The sequence below is a fragment of the Phyllostomus discolor genome, chromosome 11 (genome assembly GCF_004126475.2).
Source record: "Phyllostomus discolor isolate MPI-MPIP mPhyDis1 chromosome 11, mPhyDis1.pri.v3, whole genome shotgun sequence".
Taxonomy (NCBI): Eukaryota; Metazoa; Chordata; class Mammalia; order Chiroptera; family Phyllostomidae; genus Phyllostomus; species Phyllostomus discolor.
In genome coordinates this window covers 18832059-18849111 of record NC_040913.2, presented here as the reverse complement: position 1 = coordinate 18849111, position 17053 = coordinate 18832059, and the positions used below count along the sequence as shown (strand labels likewise).

Here is a 17053-nt window from a genome sequence, read left to right as displayed (position 1 = left end):
ACAAGATGATACTCTGGAAGGGTTTTATTTTTAGAATTTCATAGATGGAGAAACTGGCTCTCAGGGAGGCTCACTGAAGGTTTTAAAGTCAGAAAGGCATTTGGATGGCTTGCCCAGGGTTCCTGACTTCTGGTCCTGTGCCCCTTGAGCTGCAGGATGTTTTATCTGTTGCCTTCCAACACTCTGGGGAGCAACTGCGGAAAGGAACTGTTGCTGTCGAATCCTAAGGAAAGTTGATTCTAGAGCCCACGGAGTTTATTTGCTGCCCTTTCCATTTTATGGTGCCTATTGTATTTCCAAGTTTTGCTCCAACAGTTGTGCTAACATCTCTTTTATGCTGCTTATAAGTTAGCAGATAGCTTCACCCACTTCTTGTTCTTAACCCACACATAAAAAATTTGATCTCCAACGACAAAATATTAAGCAGTGGAAAGTCTATAATATCTTTTCATCTTAAAGGACAAAGAAGGTACAGTGAAATGTATAGTCACCTGGCCAGGGACACCTAAGGTCCATATTGAATTAACTGCCTGTTTGGTGGGGAGGCCCAGTAGTTCCTGAAATATTAACAGAGACTTTGCTCTCCCTTATGGCTTTAATTCTTAAAATGTAAAAGATGCCATAACCTTTCTGGCCATCTACGTGGCAGGGCAGAGAAGTCCATCTGCCGACATTGATCACTGAGAAGAAATTGGAAAGGGGGCCGTGGCTGAAACAGTTCGGGGCAGGAGGAGAAATCCATGCCCTGCATCGCCATGGAGGCGCCACGCTTATTTAAATTTAAACCGAGGGTTCGCTGGCTAGCCACCTCTCTCCGGCCTCCGAAACATGGCATTAGTGAAATGTCAGCTTGCGTTAAGATCACCGGTGGCCTTTTCTGTGCACATTCTTCCATGTTTCTGCACAAAGATAGCGCATCACCGCCATGCCTCCGCTCCGGGATCGATCTGCCTTCACGTCCGAGATTACCTTACATCACCGGGGCCAGGCGGGTGTGCGAGAGGGGGCAGAGGGACCGTGTTTACTCACTGAACCTTGAGGTAGAGCTTTAGCGAGAGGCCCGGCTGCTGTGAGTTGTTGAACTGACTGCAGTTTGGGCCCCTTTTAGGATTTGCAGTGATAAGAGCAGATCTCTGAGGAGTTGAATGTCTGCGTGATCTAAAACCAGGGCAGCCAAGCTGAAGAGGATGTGTGCACGAACCTGTTTGCACTGAATACTCTCCATAAATAATTTACAGCCACGACTGCTAGCTATTATTACAAAAATACCCGATTGTATTTTGACGCATGCATCCAGCTTGTAAGTCAATGGATACTTTTCACCTAGCGAGTGCAGACCTGACGGAAGTCACCCATCCTGGTGTGTTTTCCAGCAGTATAATTTAGCACTCCCCAACCAGAGGGAGAAGAGCTTTCCGAGGAAGCCTGCACCATCAACCAAGAACAATAGACTGTTCTTCCGAGTCCTTATTGTATTATTCCTTAATAAGGCCCCTGATCTCCTCCTCCCCGGCACAACCTGTTTGTGAATTTCAGATCATTTGCATCTAATGTTAAAATGAAATTGTTTGGATATGAGACATATTCTGCATCTTTACTTATTCTCAGGATCATCTATGGCACTGCATGGTGTTTCCTTTGAGGTAAACTTGAACGACCAGCAAGTATTTCACTACTGATTCATTCTAATAGGATTCCCTGCCCCACACCCATAGTATGACTTTCTTCAGTCTGGCGGCTTCCCCAAAGACAAGACTATTGCCCCGTGAAGACAAAACCTGTGACTTCTGCCAATTCTCTTCAGAAAGAAGGAAGCAGCTGAACTTTCCATAGTCTCCAAAGTCTGTGATAAAGCAGCCTAATAAATATGGAAGAAGGGAACCACATAAGAGCTCCTTGTGCTGGTTGCTAAAGTCACGTGATTCTTTCAGCTTTTTTTTTTTTTTAAAGAGAAGCCCAAGATATTAGCCTGTCTTTATGACCAATCGATAGCAGAGTTGCAGGGTCTCCCTTATTCTTTGATGAGATACATTTCTATGCAACGAGGAGTTGCATGTATATTTAATAAGAAAGTCCATTATGTGTACACATGGTGAGAGAAAGGAAAAAGGAGATGTTTGTGCTGGCTGTGGTAATGCTATAATAAGAAATGTGCCTAAAAATTATTTGTTACAGATTTAAAAGGATAGTCTCAGGTGGAGGAAAGGCGGGCAGGAAATAGTGATTCCAAAGAAAGACGGCTTTTAAGTATTCACCTGCCACAAGTACAGGAAAAAGCATCCGAGAGTGATCTGTGGATAACATGCAATATCCTCTCAATAGAAACATGCCCAGAAACATTAACTGTACCTTTCATTCAAGCCTTAGTTTTCTCAATAGAGGGTTATCTCATGACACTAGCCATGGGTTAGCTGAGGGACACATGCCTACCTCTTATCTGAAAAAATCAATTTGGGATACATAACATTTTTAATTGCTGTAAAAAAAAGCTTTACTATCTGAGTAATCTGTTTATAAACACTTGCAAAGCTGAAACTTAAAAAAATAATCAACAAACACTACCCAAAAGCATTAACACAATTGTGAGAATTATCTTAAAAGTGAACTATGTATTTACTTGGGTTTGATTAGCCAAGTAGGCCGATTAAAGAAAATCATGGCATATAGAGAAGACAGTGCTTTTAAATTATTTTTAAAATAAGTAATATATATCTGTGGATATGGATCTATCCCAGGTTCTTCTGTTTCTTTTTGTATATTGCATTTATATTTACACTCTATTTCCATTTTTACCTAGCAAAAAGAAAAAAAAGGCCCTCTTGACCTTAATGGCTGAACAACCTTCTGGATGCTTGCCTTGACTCTAGCTGCTCCATCCTCCCATCAGTCTCTGGTGCAGATGCCACTCTGCAGCCAGCCCACCCATAGCCTCCTCCTGTACAGAGATCACAGGCTCACCTCACTGTCTCCAGTCCTACCTTCTCTCCTCTTGCACTGCCAGTGGGAGCGTCTTGCTGGCTAATATGCTCTTACACGTGGTTTCAGGGTGACTCAGTTTTCAGACAGAGGCCCCAACCTTCCTCCAGCTTACCTCTGTCCTGGCCTCTGCCTCCCACCAGCACAAGATGATGCCCTTCCCCTGCATAAGTCCATTTCCTAAGAATCTCCAACCCTTGCCCATTTCTTCTTTTCCTCGAAGCTTTTGCCGCTAACTGGAGCTCACTTCCATTACTACCTTATATGCATGTTATACATATTTAGTCTCTGAGCCTTTCAGCCATTATTTCATCTTCCTGAAATAAGCCCCTCCCTCGGGTTCTCCCCCCCCCCATTCTAGCTTCTCATTGATCCCTTAGGATTTCACTGAAGTTGGGCCTTGAAGAATAAACAATTTATTAGGCAGCAAATGAAAGTGATAGAAAAGATATTCTAACTATCCAAATTAGACCCCCAGTTGAGCAAAATTAGACTCCCAGTTAAGTCTTCTTAACATTTTTAAATGTAAGAGGAACGTCTTACCCTCCAACAAACTAGTTGAAATTAAAAGGTTTTGTTTGAGACCTGCTCCTACGAATGGTGAGACAGAGCCATGTGCTCAGGAAAGCAGGGGGTATTCAGAAGAATACTCTCTGAATTGGGCTGAATTGGGCCCCTAAACCTGGTCTGTGTGGGTCCCACCACACAAATCGGGTGAGCAGCAGCCGATCTGGTGTCTTTGTGCAAATCAGAATGTGGTGCCTTTTCCTCTGAGTGGATGCAGCCTCCTTCCAGGGCACAACACACAGCTTGCTGACCAAAAGGGGGGCTGGACACCAGCCCCCACCGACCTCTCAGCTCAGCGCCTTGAATTCCCAAGTCCCATAGGTGCAACGGAGACAGTGCCAATGATTTGCTTTACCTAATTTTAGGATTTATTGAGCTAATTGGTGTCCTGCTGACCTGGGATGGTGAAAAACTAGAGGAGATCCCTCCTCTCAGGTAAAGAGTGTGCAGAGCAGTGAGCAGCAGCAGCAATGTAAACTCCACGGAGTCCAGCCAGCTTTGGAAAGACTGCTCCTCTACTCTGAGCTTTTAAACTTTGCAACATTCTTGCAGGCACCATGCATTGTGTTACAAAATCAACAGCTAAACTTGGCACATTTCAGGATCTGAGGCACCAGAGAAGAGTAGCTCTAAAGGGGAAAAAATCATTTGGTTTGTCCACTGTTTGGAGAGAAAGTCTCCGGGTTAACAGCAGACTATGGATTTCCAATCAGAACAGCATCATATTGAATGAAAAATGGTACTAACTGTGCTCATAATGCAATACTGTTGGTTGTCTCCAACAGAAGATAGCATTTCAACTACCTTCTTCTGTCATGAGTCTAGCAAATACAAAGATCTCTGAAGCAGACGTGACTTGGACTACTTCAATGCATGATATATTGAATGTATAGTACATAAAAGTCACATAAATACATGAATTCAGATGTAAAAACAGTTCCCTTGTGATCCAGCACTGGACAACTAAATAGGAAAAGTATGAGCCTCTCAAAAGTATCTCACTGACTTATTCTACGGAGGTCCTCTATTTCTTTGCAGTGGGAGTTCAAAACCTCCCCAGAGACAGCCCTGCCACCCAGGCCATCATGCTGTCCTTGACCTTCCAGAAGGTCAGCCATCACCGAAGGATGTAGGAGGCTTTCAGGGTGTTCTCTGCAGCCCCAACATTAACACAGATCGGTGATTATCTCTTCTATTTGCCACCATAGAAGACATGGGTTCTCGGCTTAGAGAATGGGAAGAAGGCACAAATCCGTGTATTTCCGAAGGAAAAGAAAATGCGGATCCATGAGTTTGGTGTCGCTAGACAGACTGCACGCTCCTTGGACACAATGTCTTTCACCTGAACCCAGACAGTAGGTGCCCAGCCGAATCCGTGACACCTTTACGGAGCAGCTGTCTTGGAAGAAGAGAGGGGAAGCCTGGGAGACCATGATGGCTCACGTGTGTCCCAGAGACTTCTCCTGGCCCGTATAGAAGACACTCACACTTTCATACCTTAAGGGTAATCTATTGTCACCATTCCTTTTTCTGTTCTTTGAACGGGTCTTGAGTGAGTTGAGCTAAAAACCTGAATCCTTGTTCTGAAATAGTCCTTATCCCAGGGTCGCACAGGGCGTGCACTGCATCTCTTCACGGGTGAGTCAGTACTAAGGCCTGCCTGGTGATGCCGGATGAACGGAAACCTCTAGAGGGGAAACTAGAGCCCTCTGTAATGTCCATCAAGCCCTCGGTACATCTAGGTATTCAGTATCGGAGGACCACCCAGAAGCACGTTCTCCCCTGTCTCTGTGAGCGGCAGTCCACCTCTGGCACAACCAAGTGCATGCCTTGTTCAGCGCCTCCAACTCCCTTGACCCCACAGTGGCACGATTGTTTGTACACTGAGCCTTGGCACACAGCAAAATACTCTCCTGAGCAAAATCAGTAAGCTCAAGGACCCTCTAGATCCCATTGTCTCAGTTCCTGAATATCTTTATTCAGTCTTTTCATCTCCTGTTCACTTTTCATCTCATCTTTGCTTCCGCTTTTTGATCTCAGTAGGTGAGCAGTTAGCAGCACTCTGAAATAAGTAGAAAATCTTTCAGGTTCCCTGGTTCTCTGTGGGTGGCACAAGAGGGCTGTGTGCTGGATGCAGGCTTCGCTTATTGGAGCCACCGACACGGCCTTGATTATTCATAGGCACGTGTGATGGATAGCTGTGCTGGCAGCCCGCTCAGCCATCCATCTCTGTAGGAGTACGACAGTGATAGCTGGGGAGGGCGGAGCTGACATCAGCAGAAATGACCACAGGAGTCAGATGAAAAGGCGGCCAAGGAAGGGAATGGGTTTTTAATCTGCTCGCTGAGGCCTTTTGTGAATGAGGGCAATTCCACTCACTTTGGTCCAGACACTTTGCAAATCTTCCAGTGCAAAGGAAATGGCCTCTCTCTAGGGGCAGGCAGCCCTCAGAGTTTAGCAGAGCTGATAGGTCAAGAATATTGATTATTTAACTTTCCTCACATTCTGAAAGATGGAAACTTAAACTGAGGCGAACTCAGTCCACACCATCCATTGGATGCTTGGGTCTATTTTATGGATTGGAACATTATTATTGAAAATGCTTCCACTGCAGCTACAACACAGTCAATGAAAATGCACAGTCCTTACTGTCTAGAATATACAACCGTGGTATAATTTTGCTTTGAACATAAAGTTCAAGTACAAATGTGGGTAACAGTTTAAGGTAATTTATATGATTTATAAAAGAGTAACTGTGTAGACAAATGGGTTATCTCAAAAGTGTAATTCTATGATGAATATAATTTCATATGAGGGCAACTGTATTAAGCAAATATAATCTTGCAATGCCACTCACATCATTGAGTAACAGCAGAAGCAGTATCAACATTATGTATTTCTTATATTATTCTAGTGGGTTTACTACTGTACCCCAAATACACATCTGCCTGGATCTTTAGAATGTACCCTCATTTGAAGGAAGAGTCCTTGCAAATAAAATTAAAGATCTTAAAAGGAGGTTACACTGGATTGGAATGGCCTTAAATACCTTATCTATCTACATCTATATCTATACATAAATAAATACTGATCATATAAAAATATCATGTAGAGTTTTAAATAAATGATATAGGTATGCTCCTGATAACACAGACTCAAAATACGTAATGGCTCTTTTCCTTCTCCCCATGCAGCTCCCTTCTCAAATATCACACACTCAGAAGTCTCTCTTGGAGACCCAGTCCAAGATAGTTTCTCCTCTTGCCCTGCTGTCACTCTCTGCACCAGCAGAGGATTCTGGGGTTCGTTCTACCCCAGGCACCCTCACCATGCTCCGGCTCATGCTTCTCTCATCCCCTGGCATCACTAGGTCACTCCTTGCATGGGGGGCTCAGAGCATAAAGCGCAAGTGCAAACCCTGACCTCAGGGGGCTGCAGCATGGAAGGACCAGTGGTGTCTTGCTGTTATTTACGTAGAGTATGTAATAAATACATTAGTTAAACAGTTCATTTTTATGCAAAAGGTAAAATGAGTGGGAGAAACATGATTCCAAAAATTAGGAAAGACTGTCTGACACCATGAGAGATTGTATGGCACCAAGAGGGTCCAAGGTGAACCTCCTCATGCCTGCACTGAATCCTCTCCACTACAGTTCTGCCTCAGATCTAAAGTTCAGGAGTCCTCAAATACGGGAGTCGGTTCTTATTCTGCTGTTGGCTCTTGAGTCCAATAAGAAGAAAATGCATAGAGAAACTCTACAGTATTGTTTATTAATTATATGCAGGCCTTGAATCTCTTTTTTCTCCTTGAAGCTTTAGAAGATGGTAATGCAATACATTTTCATTGTGCTTTATTGTTTATAATACATTTTTACATGCCTCATCTCATTAGATTAAAAAACACTTTTAGAGATGTGCTTGGTGAGTTTCATGGTATGAGTGAGAAAGGTGAAGTTCAGAGAGATAAGGTGCTTGGTCAAGGTTGAACAGCAGGTAAATATCAGATGTGGGGCTCTATCATCCACTCTTCTTTTAGATTGTATCCTCTAATACTTATGTATTACTCCCTGTAATATGTATCTTATTACAGTTTACATGTGTCTATCAATACAGATGTGTCCATATTTATAACATTATAAAATATGTTACATGTTCATAATGCACTATGACACATTTGATATTGAGGTTCTTTGCTACCATATGACATGGTCATAAGTGGGCAGATTTTATAAAGGTTCAAAGAAGTGAGAAGGGAGTGGTAGGGAAAGAAGTAAACTGAGCAAGTTCATGTTTCCTGAAGAAAGCTGCAGGATGTTCTGTCACTTGAATCGGAGTGTCCTGTCCAGGGAGGCTTGCCGCCTGGGACACTGGGAGTTGGCCTTCAGGCCACTACATCTGGTTAATTCTGCACAGGGTTTGCAGCCTCTGGCTGAGCTGTAGAATAGTCTAGAACTTTCAGGCTGGCTTCTCCACTTTTTGGCTAAGACTGAATAGTAAATGCCCCAAAGAGCTGAAAGGTGACCTTTTAGATGGTCATTTTGGACATTTTAATTAGTCTAAAGCAGTGGTTCTCTACTAAGGATAATTTTGCCTCCTCCTTAGGGGTTGTTTGCGTGTCTGAAGACATTTTTGGTTGTCACAACAGGAAGAGCAATACTATCGGCATCTAGTGGGTGGAGGGCAGGGGTAGTGCTAAACACCCTACAATGCACAGGGTAGTGCCCCCCAACAAAGAACTCTGCAGCCCAGGAGGTCGCTGGCACCAAGGTTGAAAAGCCATGATCTAAAGGGCCCATGGACAAAGACAACAGAGGTGGGGTGAGGATAGAATGTGGGAGATGAGGGAGGGTAGGGCCGGGGAGAGTAATGGGGGGGGGAATGGGGACACCTGTACCTGAACAACAATTAATAAAAAAAATAAAGTCCTCGAGCTCTGCTGAGGTATTGAAGTCCCTGCGTGTCTTCCCCATACCGGCCAGCCCCCACCCTGACTCCATTTAGCCGACTAGAAACTCCAGTTTGCTCAAACTCCAAAGTAAGCCTGAACTTGGTGAAATTAAATACATATGTCAGTGCTAAAACCATAAAGAAAAGCAAGAAGAAAACTGCCATAGAAGTGAGGACAGTGGTTACATTTAGACAGAGGGAAGGGGCTCCTGTCTGTGGACACCTGGCAATGCTCCATTTCAAAATAAGTTAAATCTTTAACAACAACACACCTTAGTGATCTCCCTCTGTTCTGTAATAATTAGGCTAAAGAAATGTAACTGCTCTGAGTGGCCCTACCAAATCCATATTGAACAACACAGAATGGAAAAACTGTTAGAGTCGAGTATCTAAACTCAAAATCCTGGTAGCACCTTAAGTTCCGTGTTTTTCTTGGTCCTCAAAACTTGTTGGTCACTGACCTCTAAATATGCACACAGGGGTGCACACACATACAACCTGAATGCTGAATTATTAATGGACATTGCAAAGTGACTGGACAAGGGGCCAAATTCCCCATGGCTGGGGACCAGTGCGTTTACTCCCAAGGCTCAGTGACTCCCAACCAGAAGAGGCAAGAGCATGCCCCGCTGGGAAGGATGTAGCAACATCACCTAGAGGCCATGGGTATTTTTCTAAATTTAAAAATGTAACTACTTATTAGTTACCTAAAAAGAACGTATGTATATAGTTTTTAAATCATAGGATACGGGAAGACTTATAATGAAAAATATCCCCTGCCATATCCTTTGCCGAGGCCAGGATACCGTCCCAGAAGCCAGCATGGTTAACCCTTTCGGGTGTTCGATATCTGCCCTCATACCACCAAATAACAGGCTCATCTTGCAAATTCTTTACTCATCCAACAGCATCTTTTTAACTTCCTGTTGTGGCAGATGAAAAGTTTTCTGACTTCTCTTTATTTGCCTTAGATTTCCAACATTTTTATTAAGAAATACCGTTTATTCCTGAGCCAAGGAGCACACTTTGATAATGTTTTTTTCTCTAGTGTAACTTTTGTTTTTCCTTGAGTAACAAACGCAACATTTTTTATTTCAATTTTCTATAAAACCAGCGCTCAGTTATTTTGATCACATGCTCCAACATGTCTTTCTAATGTCTATTAACATATTTTCAAAAGCAAACAGGTGATTTATCATTTGATTTTTTCCCCTTGGAAGCCTCACTCCACAGCCTTGCCTTCTCTGGTTGCTTTCTGTCATCCCACAGAGCCGTCACTTTGCTCTGGAGAAGTGCTGATGCCCTTCTCAGGGTTCACTTTGCTGGAGCACATGGCCCAGCTACTTACCAATGAAATCAGTTTCCACCAGAATTTTGAAAGCATTATTCCTTGGTCTACTGGTTTCCTGTGCTGCTGTCGAGAGGCCTCATGCAGCTTGTTCTTCGTCATTTTTACAGGATCCTCATTCTCTCTATCTATCTATTAACACTTTAAATATCATTCTTCATCTCCAGGGTTCTAAATTTCCATGGTGATGGGACTAGGTGTTTTTTTTTTTTATCTGTGTGTATGTGTGTTGGAGAATTTTTGGACTCCTTTAATTTAGAAACTTACGTTTAACCATTTCGGGAAAAATTTTTTCTTTATTATTTACTTGACAATTTCTTTTCCTCCGTGCTATTATTTTGCTTATTGTAGACTTCATATATACAACTTGATATTGATGTCTAATGTTTTTAACTATTTTTCGTATTTTCTGTATATCTTCCCTCTCTATACCATCTGATTGATCTCCTTGCATTTATCTTCTAACTCTTCTAATGCATTTATCCCTTGGACTATTTGAGGTTCTTTCTGGCTACCCAGGAGTTTTATTTTATGATGGCGATGTTCTTGTTTCTGTGAGGACATTAGCTTAAGTTTCTTCTTCTCCTTGCCTTGATATCTGTCATCCAGATTTCCTGGATGTTTTGTTTGTCATTATTTTGTATTCGTTCATATTTTGCCCTTTCATTTTCAAGGAATTACCTAGTGTCCATTTGTTCATAATTCTTAGGCGGAAGTACAGAGCGTATTGGAAGCTCCGCCTGTCTGAGTGAGGGAGTCTGGTCAATGTGATCCTGTGGTGACTAGGCAGCAACCTGGCTTTCCCACGCACAGAATTCCCACACGTCAGCATCTGGAAGCACCGTCTTTGTGGCATTTCAGCTCTGCAGGGAAAGTCTAGCAGTGAGGGGTAGAGGGGAGAGACCAGTGCATGCCTGAGTACAGAGGCTCTAGCAGAAGAATGGCCAAACAGGACGGAGAGGCTAGAAGTTCCACCTTTGACGGCACAGAATTTCACTTCCTCTTCTTCTTTTCAGGTCTCAGCTTCACTAACCCATCTCTGTGCCCCAAGCCTCAAGTTTTTCTGGTTACTTTTTTTTTTCCAGTAACCAAGCTTTCTGTCTTTCACTTGGGATAGTGGAGGACAGTGACTTTGCTTTACAGGGAGGGGTGGCGATCCAGCCAGCTCCCCTTTTACCGACCTGCTTCCAAAACAGGTCGCCTGCTCTTCACCCAAGTCCAACCTAGATGTCCCTCGGGACTTGGTGTCCTTAGAGTTTGTTCTGCTGGGAAATTTGGCTTGTTTCTTTTATGATCTTTAGATGAAAGTCAGGTAGATACAGACGTAGATATATCTTAGCCAAAGATCATGGATTTTTAAAAGGTTTCTTCTGATCCCTGCATGCACTTTGGGTATTTTTCTCTTTCTGTCTTTCAAAAATCTCTCAAAATCTCTTGTCCTCCACTGCCTTTTGTCCTTGTGGCTTTTTACCATCTTAAAACACCATGGCTGCCTTGTTGGATCTGTTCTACAAAGGAGAGAAAATAAGAGTATACGGTCAATTTGTCATTTTCTTCCACTCACCCTTTCTTTATCATATCTGTGAAACATTGTACAATTAAGTAATTAGGTTCAAAGGGCAGATCTTGAGTTTAAGATCTATCTTCAAATTTCAGTTTTGTTACTTAGTGTGTGATTTTCTTCACGCCACTCAAATGCCCTGCCAAATTCAGCTGAGATGCCTAGGAAAACATTGACTGAAAAGCATCCGTCTAATTGGGTAATTAGAAGGTCATCGGTGGCCTTCACTGGAGTAGTTTCCATAGAGTGATAAGGGCAGAAGCCAGGCTGCGCTGGGATTTATCCATTAATTACGCTCCCCTCTTCCGTGCAGGGCTCCTCCAGCATAGTTTCTAGCAAAGCTGTGTGTGAGCCACCCACTCCTTTTGGTCTCTGCTTACTCTGCCAGCTGCTTTAGTGCTTCCAGTGCGCTGCCACGTGTATGCATGCTTTTCCTTCAAGGCTCATATAAGCCAGCTGTTGCAACAAGCTTCAGAATGCTCCCTGCAAACTGGCAGGAGTCTGAGTGCCTTCAGAGCTCCGACGGGACCAGGTACAAGCAGTGCAGCAGGAAAATTGCTTTGGGAAGGCAATGTGGAAGAGAAGGTCTGAGGAAGGAATAACTTGGCACAGAAAAAAGATGGCCTCCTGCCAATAATATACTTGGGGGGGTGGGGGGGTGTATATGACAGGAAGAGCAAAGAGGACAAAGCCTCTCAGTCTTTGTTGGTGTGCTAGGCTGCCAAGCCTGATGTACCTAGCTCTGGTCTTCCATCGTAACTCTGGTCCAAATGAAGAAGCCGATGGAGAAGCCATGTGCCTGATGGAGGGAAGAAACACAGTGGGTCACTTTGGATTACTTGTAACACTTTGGGGCAATCGATCTCTTCCTAGACAGAAATGTGCTCTGGTCTTCAGAGAAAAAAAATTCTATAAGGGACCATTTCAGGAGGCTTCCAATGTGAAGTTTTACAGACAGGCCCAGAACGCCTGTCTGGGTCCCCGAAGTCCTAGTCAATGTTTTGCTGCCTCAATTGCAACGTTGTTTGTTTGATGGTTTTACTGCACAGCCCGTTTTCCTAAACTGCTGCCCAGCTGCACACGCTGGTGGGAAACCAGCTGAACCGAAAATGCCGTTGCTTATTCTGTTCAGAAAAGAATTTACAGTTCTGGAAACTGGGGAGTAATAAAATGAGAAGCTAAAATAATACTTTTTAGCATAGAAGTTCAATGCCAATTTTGAGACCTTGGTACCTGAGGAATAATTCTCACAAACCATTTGTACTCATAGAGCAAAAGACTTCTAAGAAAATGTGATCTCCTTGAAGTTTATTCTACTGACTTTTAAAGATACTTCTTAATACCACTTATACAATCCTCCTAGAAGGTGCTCATTTTAATCATCAGTCAGCATTTTATTATATTATAATCCTTAATTGATTGACGTTTAATCACAGTCTTTGTATTTTACTATCCCTTGTCTCATAAGAGGCAATTTTCTCTTTACTGTAGTTTAACAGCTGATGAAAAAGATTTAAGGAAGCCTATAAACTTAAGATTGGTTAATGGTCCCTTATAAAAGAATATTATACTTCTAGGATCCATTGCACAGATGTGATACTCAATTGTAGAAATGTGCATGGGGTTTATTAAATTACAGCACAAATCTTCAGTCTTCTGAGTTATTGTCCTTGTTGGTATTGTTAGGCAAACGGGGAGACACATTATTGCTTCCAGTTGTTCACATTACTGTGGTGCGATGCAGGCAGAGACAGCTGGCGCAGCGCTGGAGGCAACGCAGAGCTGCAGCAGCTGCCGAGGCCCGGGCCCCAGCGAAGGTCCGCTCCGCGGAGCCAGTGGCGGCGGCTCATCCAAGGTGTCCAGGACGTGGAAAATAAATGACCCAACCAAGCTGGCTGTCAGACAGGGAGGGAGGCTGAGAGAGAGAGAGAGAGAGAGACAGCCTTATATGTAAAGCGACTTGTCTGGATTGCTTTTGGATTTAGGACTTCTTGGGTACCCTGAGCACCTTTGCAGAGCTAATTGCTTAAAAATAGCCTCTGGACTTCATGAAGCCGGCTGGCCCTTAGTTTTGTTTGGTGTTACTCACCCAAGTTAAGAAAGTGTTGGGTTTTGTTGTGTTTGTTTTGGTTTTGGTACTTGTGGCATGACTATATTTGAGTGCAAGGGAAGATGATGGAGGGGTTGGAAACACCCTAGGTATGGGCATGAAAATCCCCTCCGTCCCACAAATTATCTCCACAACATCTAACAGACAACAGGCAGAACTTCCCAGAGCCTCAGTCTGCTCTTCTGAGACTGGAATGACGGTGCCCACCCTTCAAGGACTCAAGGTGATAGAGGTGAGTGCCCAGCACAGTGTGTCGCTGTCGGTAAGTTCGCCATGACTGAGAGCTCTCTTATTATTGTTGGCATAGACAATCACACCAAAGTTTGTTACAGTTTGAATGGGGACTCAGGTGCGGATTCCCCCCACCCATGTCGTTACCAACCGTATCTCAAAGTGCCACCTAAAAGCAGCAGAGCACGGTGGCAACGACTGAGTTCTCAGGTCACATATGGATTTAAATCTGTACAACCTCTGGCAAGTTTAAATTTTCTCATCTGTAGAAGGGGAGTTATAATATTATTTACCTGGTAAAAGTGTTCTGAAGATTAAACGCATTTGTGTCTATAAGTACTGTATCACTTAGCGCAGTGTCTATCAAATAATACGCATTTCATAAACGTTAGTTGCTATTCTTGTCATAAATCTCACTTTATAAATTTGATTCATAAGAGTAAGATGTCTAAACTTTGTTCCTTTATGTCTCTCATTTGTAAGTTTCTTATCGTATGGTGCAAGGCCTAGTTCTGTGTAAAACCTCTTTTCCAGATGACCTCTGCTTAGACCTCTGCTAGGCCTCTGCAGTTGGTGTGAAATTTTTAGCTACTTTTAGGGAGAAAAATAAGGCAATTATTGTTGCTATCTGAAAAATACTCCTTTATCCAGTATTTACTAGCCAAAGGACTGCTATAGCCCAGAAACAGGGTCCTATGTTCTCAGGACACAAAAATGAACGGGACAAAGCCCCTCCCCTCGAGGCATACATTGTCCAGCAGGGGGAGACGTGCGTGCAAACGAATGAGTGCTGCAAAATGCCACTGCTGCGAGGGATTCTAATGTGGGGCATGATGGGGAAATTCAAACCTTCATGGTCTCTGGCCGGTGTGCTCAGCTGGCTGAGCGTCATCCCACAAAGTGAAAGGTTGCCAGTTCGATTCCGGGTAGGGGCATATGCCAGGGTTGTGGGTTTGGTCTCTGGTCAGGGCTGGTACAAGAGGCAACCAATGGATGTTTTTCTCTTACATCGATGTTTCTCTCCCTCTCTTTCCCCCCCTCCCCTCTCTCTAAGAATAAAGAAATAAAGTCTTTTTTTAAGATTTTATTTATTTATTTTTTTTAGAGAGGGAAGGGAGGGAGAGAGAGAGAGAGAGAGAGAGAGAGAGAGAGAGAGAGAGAGAGAAACATCAATGTGCGGTTGCTGTGGGTCATGGCCTGCAATCCAGGCATGTACCCTGACTGGGAATCGAACCTGTGACACTTTGGTTTGCAGCCCATGCCCAATCCACTGAGGTATGCCAGCCAGGGCAGAATAAAGAAATAAAGTCTTAAAAAAAAAACCTTTATAGGCTGGAGCAGAGGACTGGAAAATTTGTTTTCAGTCATCATTAAGTGCCTTCTATGTGCCAGACACTGGAGGTACAAAAGTGGTACAACGACGAATGAAACAGAATGCGCATCTCTCTGTTTTCTGCACCCTCCCTCCAGGAGGGGTTTTGATCCCACTGTTCCATGAATATATTCTGATTAAGGTCCCCCGATGACCGACCCTCGCCCAAACAAATGGCAGAGGCAACCAATAACATTGAGCACCCCTTCCTTCTCGGAACACTTTCTTTCTAGAATGCTCTTACCCGTTGGGCAGTATTTCTCAGTTTTCTCTGATGCCTCCTTGGCCTCTGCTTCCCCTCTCAATGATGAAATACTGTAGCACAGTACTTACTGATATTTAAAATAATCAATTCCTTGTTTATTTGTTTACTACTTCCTCTCTCTGCCCCTGTATCCCTTGTACTCGGAATATTGTGTGGCAATTACTGCTCAATAAATATTTGTTGACTAGATGGGTGGGGGGAGAAAGGGAGTTCACTGTTGAGGAGTCAGTTTTCATGCTCCGATAATTACCATACAGTCATTGCAGTAACTTGCAGATAATCAAAGAAAAGTCTCCTAACCTGAGACCAGAACTAAATGACTAAATAAAGGCTCGCCCTAGCTGGTGTGGCTCAGTTGGTTGGAACGTTGTTCTATAGACGGAGAGGTCCTGGGCTTGATTCAGGGTACCTTCCTGGCTTGTGGGTTCGGTTCCCTGTCAGAGCTCAAACGAGAAGCAGCCAATCGATGTTTCTCTCTCACATCGATGCCTCTCTCTCTCTTTCCCTCTCCCTTCCCCTCTCTCTAAAATCAGTAAGCATGTCCTTGGGTGAGGATTCAAACAATTTTTTTTAATAAATAAAGGCTTAAGTATGGAGCTCGAATTTGCGGTCCGAGGGAGCATGAGTGGCCCAGGAGGGAAAGTGCGAGACGGTAGGAGATGCGGCCAAATGGGCTACACTGTGTCTCATTTTAAATTTTTTATTTTATTTTTACGTTCTCATATTATTCTTGAATCTATTTCCAGTGGTCTCCATTGACGTCATAAGATATAGATGCAATCATCAGTTAATGAGCATTTCTCACGAAGCACCTTGAGCTGAGTTTGTGTAAATCTCCAAAGCCAACATGTATTCAGATGCGTGCAAATCATATGTGACAGCTTTCATGTTTTCCTTCTCCTCCCGCCTCTTGCAGCCAGTCACGGCTCTGTCTGCAGAAGAGGACATGGTGGCGGCGGCAAAGACCTTGGGCATTCCCTCCCTTCCCCTCCCCTCCCCTCCCCTCCCCTCCCTTCTGTCTGCCAGCAAACGTTTCACCTCTCAACTGTCTGTGCAGTTTAAGGACGAGAAACTGAAATGAACGAGGTAGAAACAACTTGGCTGATTCAGTCATTTTGTTGAAAGATCCATCAGTTCCCTATGAGAAATTTTCTGGGATGGGAACCAAAGTAGCTGACATCCAAAAGCAGCGCCTCCACTACTGGCTCTGACGGTGATGTTCCATTAGCTGTCAGCAGTAATCACACTTACATCCTCTTTCCAGGCCTCCAGCTATGAGGGGACGCCATTACACTCTCCCCGTCTAGTCGCAAAGCACTCGGTGACAAACGCACAAACAGGCCAGGCTGAGGGGCGCTGTGAGCACGTCCCTGGCACGGGGCCTCTCCAGCAGGTGTGCACTAACTCACCTGTGCCATACTTGGCACAGGCCATTGGGACCCATATCTGGGCACCCCTGTGGGAAATTTGTCCCCACCCAGATCTGGACTGTGACCCCCAGCACTGGACCGCAAGCCCCTGCTGGAACTGAAGGACTCTGTCACTTAGCTAACCCCACGGCGGTCTGCTCCCTCTGCCTCTGTTCAGGCAACCAGCCGGGACTGAAGGAAGGCTACCTAGTGTTAGCCATTTCAAGGGATGTGCTGGTTTGCAAAACACACATATGCATGCACACA

At 44.0% G+C, this 17053-nt stretch overlaps 1 pseudogene; it reads right to left on the bottom strand.

Annotated features, from left to right (window-relative positions):
• The window catches only part of LOC114508446, an 88800-nt pseudogene extending 71989 nt beyond the window's left edge, over positions 1–16811 (bottom strand).
• Positions 16812–17053: the final 242 nt, after the last annotated feature.